The following is a 7,500-nucleotide window of genomic DNA, read 5'->3' on the forward strand; positions in this document are numbered from 1 at the left end:
TACGTATCTGTGTTTCATGCAGACAAAAGGCTACGTCCCTGGGTGGGCTTGAACCACCAACCTTTCGGTTAATAGCCGAACGCGCTAACCGATTGCGCCACAGAGACTATTGACTGTATACATTTCCTGAGACTCAATATATGTCTTGACATGTGTGCGCCTGCTTGGAGCTTGTATTATATAAGGCGTCTTTATGCCATACAGCATTTGTCATTTGCTTAGTGTCTTGTTACTGTTGTAATTTATGATGTTTAGACTACTGTCTAATGGTGTTAGAGCCAGTATTACTACCGGTCACAGTGCATGAGACTCATACATGACTTTTCTCTTTGCCTGCTTAGCGTAGCTCCCTGCTCCTCTGTTTGCGTGCTACCAGCCCGTGAGGCGTGTGTCTTGCCCATCCCATCTTCACTGTGTTATGTTGGACTTGTCTTCTCTGTGAGCAGAGTCTCCTTCCCAGAGCAGGTGCTTTCTCTGAACTCTTGGCTTGTAAGACTGCTGGGAAAGGCCCTCCCTAGCCCCTCAGTCAGATAGATACATTTACCTGCAGAGCTCAGCTTGGGAGAAAGAGATTAGGCAGAGAGCACATAGGGGAAGGCCCACAGAGCACACTTTATTTTACATAAAAGCTCGGGCTTGTGGGAGGACAGGGACATGAGGGTTCTCCTGGAAAGAAATCCCAGGAGTATTGATGGCTAGGCCCTGAAACACAACAATCCCGGAATGGCCAGGCACAAGATGCCTCTGCAAAAGGCCTGACCCTAGGCTTCCGGAGTTCTTGATCTCCAGAGGCTCCAGTGATCTAAGCCCGACCAGGGCGCGTTGGGATGGCATTAGGGACGCGTAAAGGGGCGCAGGGCGCAGAACTCTGCCCGTTTCACCCCAGCATTTTGGGGAGGACACAGAATCTGGCAAAGCCAGTGGGAAGGATTTTCCAGGAGGAGACTTCAGTGACATGATCTGAAACACAATAGTGCTGGTGATCTGGCGGGTGCATTCTGTGAGCCACTTCTGTCAGGAGCAGCCTGCCATCATGCCCTGATAACCACAACTCTAGTACCAAGCCAGTGACCTCAGCAAATGCAAAGACATTATTACTTATAGTCTCCTGCATCTGATTCTTGCCATCATCATGCGAAACGTTGGCGTTATCATGTCTGCTGCGCACACTTTGTTCATATGTGTACAATTTAAGTGTGTGAACCTGACCACTGTCTTGGACAGAGCTCTGCCTATGAACACACCATGTGAAGCATTGGTGGTTCAGTGGAAGAATTCTCGCCTGCCACGCGGGAGGCCTGGGTTCGATTCCCGGCCAATGCAATGTTGCTTTCTTTTGACTTTGTTTTCGAAATGATATATATGAACTCAGTGGGGAATAAAATGGTAAGCAGTGACCCCGACGTGATTTGAACACGCAGCCTTCTGATCTGGAGTCAGACGCGCTACCGTTGCGCCACGAGGTCCTTACACTTGCAGCCTTCGATGCCAGATGAACAAATGCTGTGGGCCTTTTGACTTATTTTCCTCTGCTTATATGCCTACGGTTGTATTACAGGGCTTGGCCTTTTGTTTTCTATCCTAATTATTGAAATTGACTGCAGGTGCAGTGATAACGCTGAGGATTGAACTATTCAGGGAAAGGATCGCACGCAGGAAAGAGCAAATCTGTGTTTCATGCAGACAAAAGGCAACGTCCCTGGGTGGGCTTGAACCACCAACCTTTCGGTTAACAGCCGAACGCGCTAACCGATTGCGCCACAGAGACTATTGACTGTATACATTTCCTGAGACTCAATATATGTCTTGACATGTGTGCGCCTGCTTGGAGCTTGTATTATATAAGGCGTCTTTATGCCATACAGCATTTGTCATTTGCTTAGTGTCTTGTTACTGTTGTAATTTATGATGTGTAGACTACTGTCTAATGGTGTTAGAGCCAGTATTACTACCGGTCACAGTGCATGAGACTCATACATGACTTTTCTCTTTGCCTGCTTAGCGTAGCTCCCTGCTCCTCTGTTTGCGTGCTACCAGCCCGTGAGGCGTGTGTCTTGCCCATCCCATCTTCACTGTGTTATGTTGGACTTGTCTTCTCTGTGAGCCGAGTCTCCTTCCCAGAGCAGGTGCTTTCTCTGAACTCTTGGCTTGTAAGACTGCTGGGAAAGGCCCTCCCTAGCCCCTCAGTCAGATAGATACATTTACCTGCAGAGCTCAGCTTGGGAGAAAGAGATTAGGCAGAGAGCACATAGGGGAAGGCCCACAGAGCACACTTTATTTTACATAAAAGCTCGGGCTTGTGGGAGGACAGGGACATGAGGGTTCTCCTGGAAAGAAATCCCAGGAGTATTGATGGCTAGGCCCTGAAACACAACAATCCCGGAATGGCCAGGCACAAGATGCCTCTGCAATAGGCCTGACCCTAGGCTTCCGGAGTTCTTGATCTCCAGAGGCTCCAGTGATCTAAGCCCGACCAGGGCGCGTTGGGATGGCATTAGGGACGCGTAAAGGGGCGCAGGGCGCAGAACTCTGCCCGTTTCACCCCAGCATTTTGGGGAGGACACAGAATCTGGCAAAGCCAGTGGGAAGGATTTTCCAGGAGGAGAGTTCAGTGACATGATCTGAAACACAATAGTGCTGGTGATCTGGCTGGTGCATTCTGTGAGCCACTTCTGTCAGGAGCAGCCTGCCATCATGCCCTGATAACCACAACTCTAGTACCAAGCCAGTGACCTCAGCAAATGCAAAGACATTATTACTTATAGTCTCCTGCATCTGATTCTTGCCATCATCATGTGAAACGTTGGCGTTATCATGTCTGCTGCGCACACTTTGTTCATATGTGTACAATTTAAGTGTGTGAACCTGACCACTGTCTTGGACAGAGCTCTTGCTGTGAACACACCATGTGAAGCATTGGTGGTTCAGTGGTAGAATTCTCGCCTGCCACGCGGGAGGCCCGGGTTCGATTCCCGGCCAATGCAAGGTTGCTTTCTTTTGACTTTGTTTTCGAAATGATATATATGAACTCAGTGGGGAATAAAATGGTAAGCAGTGACCCCGACGTGATTTGAACACGCAACCTTCTGATCTGGAGTCAGACGCGCTACCGTTGCGCCACGAGGTCCTTACACTTGCAACCTTCGATGCCAGATGATCAAATGCTGTGGGCCTTTTGACTTATTTTCCTCTGCTTATATGCCTACGGTTGTATTACAGGGCTTGGCCTTTTGTTTTCTATCCTAATTATTGAAATTGACTGCAGGTGCAGTGAGAACGCTGAGGATTGAACTATTCAGGGAAAGGATCGCACGCAGGAAAGAGCAAAGGTACGTATCTGTGTTTCATGCAGACAAAAGGCTACGTCCCTGGGTGGGCTTGAACCACCAACCTTTCGGTTAACAGCCGAACGCGCTAACCGATTGCGCCACAGAGACTATTGACTGTATACATTTCCTGAGACTCAATATATGTCTTGACATGTGTGCGCCTGCCTGGAGCTTGTATTATATAAGGCGTCTTTATGCCATACAGCATTTGTCATTTGCTTAGTGTCTTGTTACTGTTGTAATTTATGATGTGTAGACTACTGTCTAATGGTGTTAGAGCCAGTATTACTACCGGTCACAGTGCATGAGACTCATACATGACTTTTCTCTTTGCCTGCTTAGCGTAGCTCCCTGCTCCTCTGTTTGCGTGCTACCAGCCCGTGAGGCGTGTGTCTTGCCCATCCCATCTTCACTGTGTTATGTTGGACTTGTCTTCTCTGTGAGCAGAGTCTCCTTCCCAGAGCAGGTGCTTTCTCTGAACTCTTGGCTTGTAAGACTGCTGGGAAAGGCCCTCCCTAGCCCCTCAGTCAGATAGATACATTTACCTGCAGAGCTCAGCTTGGGAGAAAGAGATTAGGCAGAGAGCACATAGGGGAAGGCCCACAGAGCACACTTTATTTTACATAAAAGCTCGGGCTTGTGGGAGGACAGGGACATGAGGGTTCTCATGGAAAGAAATCCCAGGAGTATTGATGGCTAGGCCCTGAAACACAACAATCCCGGAATGGCCAGGCACAAGATGCCTCTGCACTAGACCTCACCCTAGGCTTCCGGAGTTCTTGATCTCCAGAGGCTCCAGTGATCTAAGCCCGACCAGGGCTGTGCCCGACCAGGGCGCGTTGGGATGGCGTTAGGGACGCGTAAAGGGGCGCAGGGCGCAGAACTCTGCCCGTTTCACCCCAGCATTTTGGGGAGGACACAGAATCTGGCAAAGCCAGTGGGAAGGATTTTCCAGGAGGAGAGTTCAGTGACATGATCTGAAACACAATAGTGCTGGTGATCTGGCGGGTGCATTCTGTGAGCCACTTCTGTCAGGAGCAGCCTGCCATCATGCCCTGATAACCACAACTCTAGTACCAAGCCAGTGACCTCAGCAAATGCAAAGACATTATTACTTATAGTCTCCTGCATCTGATTCTTGCCATCATCATGTGAAACGTTGGCGTTATCATGTCTGCTGCGCACACTTTGTTCATATGTGTATAATTTAAGTGTGTGAACCTGACCACTGTCTTGGACAGAGCTCTTGCTGTGAACACACCATGTGAAGCATTGGTGGTTCAGTGGTAGAATTCTCGCCCGCCACGCGGGAGGCCCGGGTTCGATTCCCGGCCAATGCAAGGTTGCTTTCTTTTGACTTTGTTTTCGAAATGATATATATGAACTCAGTGGGGAATAAAATGGTAAGCAGTGACCCCGACGTGATTTGAACACGCAACCTTCTGATCTGGAGTCAGACGCGCTACCGTTGCGCCACGAGGTCCTTACACTTGCAGCCTTCGATGCCAGATGAACAAATGCTGTGGGCCTTTTGACTTATTTTCCTCTGCTTATATGCCTACGGTTGTATTACAGGGCTTGGCCTTTTGTTTTCTATCCTAATTATTGAAATTGACTGCAGGTGCAGTGAGAACGCTGAGGATTGAACTATTCAGGGAAAGGATCGCACGCAGGAAAGAGCAAAGGTACGTATCTGTGTTTCATGCAGACAAAAGGCTACGTCCCTGGGTGGGCTTGAACCACCAACCTTTCGGTTAACAGCCGAACGCGCTAACCGATTGCGCCACAGAGACTATTGACTGTATACATTTCCTGAGACTCAATATATGTCTTGACATGTGTGCGCCTGCCTGGAGCTTGTATTATATAAGGCGTCTTTATGCCATACAGCATTTGTCATTTGCTTAGTGTCTTGTTACTGTTGTAATTTATGATGTGTAGACTACTGTCTAATGGTGTTAGAGCCAGTATTACTACCGGTCACAGTGCATGAGACTCATACATGACTTTTCTCTTTGCCTGCTTAGCGTAGCTCCCTGCTCCTCTGTTTGCGTGCTACCAGCCCGTGAGGCGTGTGTCTTGCCCATCCCATCTTCACTGTGTTATGTTGGACTTGTCTTCTCTGTGAGCAGAGTCTCCTTCCCAGAGCAGGTGCTTTCTCTGAACTCTTGGCTTGTAAGACTGCTGGGAAAGGCCCTCCCTAGCCCCTCAGTCAGATAGATACATTTACCTGCAGAGCTCAGCTTGGGAGAAAGAGATTAGGCAGAGAGCACATAGGGGAAGGCCCACAGAGCACACTTTATTTTACATAAAAGCTCAGGCTTGTGGGAGGACAGGGACATGAGGGTTCTCATGGAAAGAAATCGCAGGAGTATTGATGGCTAGGCCCTGAAACACAACAATCCCGGAATGGCCAGGCACAAGATGCCTCTGCAATAGGCCTGACCCTAGGCTTCCGGAGTTCTTGATCTCCAGAGGCTCCAGTGATCTAAGCCCGACCAGGGCTGTGCCCGACCAGGGCGCGTTGGGATGGCGTTAGGGACGCGTAAAGGGGCGCAGGGCGCAGAACTCTGCCCGTTTCACCCCAGCATTTTGGGGAGGACACAGAATCTGGCAAAGCCAGTGGGAAGGATTTTCCAGGAGGAGAGTTCAGTGACATGATCTGAAACACAATAGTGCTGGTGATCTGGCGGGTGCATTCTGTGAGCCACTTCTGTCAGGAGCAGCCTGCCATCATGCCCTGATAACCACAACTCTAGTACCAAGCCAGTGACCTCAGCAAATGCAAAGACATTATTACTTATAGTCTCCTGCATCTGATTCTTGCCATCATCATGTGAAACGTTGGCGTTATCATGTCTGCTGCGCACACTTTGTTCATATGTGTACAATTTAAGTGTGTGAACCTGACCACTGTCTTGGACAGAGCTCTTGCTGTGAACACACCATGTGAAGCATTGGTGGTTCAGTGGTAGAATTCTCGCCTGCCACGCGGGAGGCCCGGGTTCGATTCCCGGCCAATGCAAGGTTGCTTTCTTTTGACTTTGTTTTCGAAATGATATATATGAACTCAGTGGGGAATAAAATGGTAAGCAGTGACCCCGGCGTGATTTGAACACGCAACCTTCTGATCTGGAGTCAGACGCGCTACCGTTGCGCCACGAAGTCCTTACACTTGCAGCCTTCGATGCCAGATGAACAAATGCTGTGGGCCTTTTGACTTATTTTCCTCTGCTTATATGCCTACGGTTGTATTACAGGGCTTGGCCTTTTGTTTTCTATCCTAATTATTGAAATTGACTGCAGGTGCAGTGAGAACGCTGAGGATTGAACTATTCAGGGAAAGGATCGCACGCAGGAAAGAGCAAAGGTACGTATCTGTGTTTCATGCAGACAAAAGGCTACGTCCCTGGGTGGGCTTGAACCACCAACCTTTCGGTTAACAGCCGAACGCGCTAACCGATTGCGCCACAGAGACTATTGACTGTATACATTTCCTGAGACTCAATATATGTCTTGACATGTGTGCGCCTGCTTGGAGCTTGTATTATATAAGGCGTCTTTATGCCATACAGCATTTGTCATTTGCTTAGTGTCTTGTTACTGTTGTAATTTATGATGTTTAGACTACTGTCTAATGGTGTTAGAGCCAGTATTACTACCGGTCACAGTGCATGAGACTCATACATGACTTTTCTCTTTGCCTGCTTAGCGTAGCTCCCTGCTCCTCTGTTTGCGTGCTACCAGCCCGTGAGGCGTGTGTCTTGCCCATCCCATCTTCACTGTGTTATGTTGGACTTGTCTTCTCTGTGAGCAGAGTCTCCTTCCCAGAGCAGGTGCTTTCTCTGAACTCTTGGCTTGTAAGACTGCTGGGAAAGGCCCTCCCTAGCCCCTCAGTCAGATAGATACATTTACCTGCAGAGCTCAGCTTGGGAGAAAGAGATTAGGCAGAGAGCACATAGGGGAAGGCCCACAGAGCACACTTTATTTTACATAAAAGCTCGGGCTTGTGGGAGGACAGGGACATGAGGGTTCTCCTGGAAAGAAATCCCAGGAGTATTGATGGCTAGGCCCTGAAACACAACAATCCCGGAATGGCCAGGCACAAGATGCCTCTGCAAAAGGCCTGACCCTAGGCTTCCGGAGTTCTTGATCTCCAGAGGCTCCAGTG

General features: G+C 49.0%; 13 non-coding genes across 13 annotated transcripts; 4 read left to right on the plus strand and 9 right to left on the minus strand.

Annotated features, from left to right (window-relative positions):
- Nucleotides 1-33: 33 nt before the first annotated feature.
- On the minus strand, nt 34-107 carry TRNAN-AUU (transfer RNA asparagine (anticodon AUU)). The gene has a single exon. It is a non-coding gene; the product is annotated as a tRNA-Asn (tRNA).
- Nucleotides 108-1,252: 1,145 nt separating this feature from the next.
- On the plus strand, nt 1,253-1,323 carry TRNAG-GCC (transfer RNA glycine (anticodon GCC)). The gene has a single exon. It is a non-coding gene; the product is annotated as a tRNA-Gly (tRNA).
- Nucleotides 1,324-1,394: 71 nt separating this feature from the next.
- Nucleotides 1,395-1,466, minus strand: TRNAW-CCA (transfer RNA tryptophan (anticodon CCA)). The gene has a single exon. It is a non-coding gene; the product is annotated as a tRNA-Trp (tRNA).
- A 228-nt stretch (nt 1,467-1,694) lies between these two features.
- TRNAN-GUU (transfer RNA asparagine (anticodon GUU)) lies at nt 1,695-1,768 on the minus strand. Its single transcript has one exon. It is a non-coding gene; the product is annotated as a tRNA-Asn (tRNA).
- Nucleotides 1,769-2,913: 1,145 nt separating this feature from the next.
- On the plus strand, nt 2,914-2,984 carry TRNAG-GCC (transfer RNA glycine (anticodon GCC)). Its single transcript has one exon. It is a non-coding gene; the product is annotated as a tRNA-Gly (tRNA).
- A 71-nt stretch (nt 2,985-3,055) lies between these two features.
- Nucleotides 3,056-3,127, minus strand: TRNAW-CCA (transfer RNA tryptophan (anticodon CCA)). The gene has a single exon. It is a non-coding gene; the product is annotated as a tRNA-Trp (tRNA).
- A 236-nt stretch (nt 3,128-3,363) lies between these two features.
- On the minus strand, nt 3,364-3,437 carry TRNAN-GUU (transfer RNA asparagine (anticodon GUU)). The gene has a single exon. It is a non-coding gene; the product is annotated as a tRNA-Asn (tRNA).
- Nucleotides 3,438-4,598: 1,161 nt separating this feature from the next.
- On the plus strand, nt 4,599-4,669 carry TRNAG-GCC (transfer RNA glycine (anticodon GCC)). Its single transcript has one exon. It is a non-coding gene; the product is annotated as a tRNA-Gly (tRNA).
- Nucleotides 4,670-4,740: 71 nt separating this feature from the next.
- Nucleotides 4,741-4,812, minus strand: TRNAW-CCA (transfer RNA tryptophan (anticodon CCA)). The gene has a single exon. It is a non-coding gene; the product is annotated as a tRNA-Trp (tRNA).
- A 236-nt stretch (nt 4,813-5,048) lies between these two features.
- Nucleotides 5,049-5,122, minus strand: TRNAN-GUU (transfer RNA asparagine (anticodon GUU)). The gene has a single exon. It is a non-coding gene; the product is annotated as a tRNA-Asn (tRNA).
- Nucleotides 5,123-6,283: 1,161 nt separating this feature from the next.
- Nucleotides 6,284-6,354, plus strand: TRNAG-GCC (transfer RNA glycine (anticodon GCC)). The gene has a single exon. It is a non-coding gene; the product is annotated as a tRNA-Gly (tRNA).
- Nucleotides 6,355-6,425: 71 nt separating this feature from the next.
- On the minus strand, nt 6,426-6,497 carry TRNAW-CCA (transfer RNA tryptophan (anticodon CCA)). Its single transcript has one exon. It is a non-coding gene; the product is annotated as a tRNA-Trp (tRNA).
- Nucleotides 6,498-6,733: 236 nt separating this feature from the next.
- Nucleotides 6,734-6,807, minus strand: TRNAN-GUU (transfer RNA asparagine (anticodon GUU)). Its single transcript has one exon. It is a non-coding gene; the product is annotated as a tRNA-Asn (tRNA).
- Between the last annotated feature and the right edge of the window lie 693 nt (nt 6,808-7,500).

Source organism: Lissotriton vulgaris, chromosome 1_1 (assembly GCF_964263255.1).
Source record: "Lissotriton vulgaris chromosome 1_1, aLisVul1.2, whole genome shotgun sequence".
Taxonomy (NCBI): domain Eukaryota; kingdom Metazoa; phylum Chordata; class Amphibia; order Caudata; family Salamandridae; genus Lissotriton; species Lissotriton vulgaris.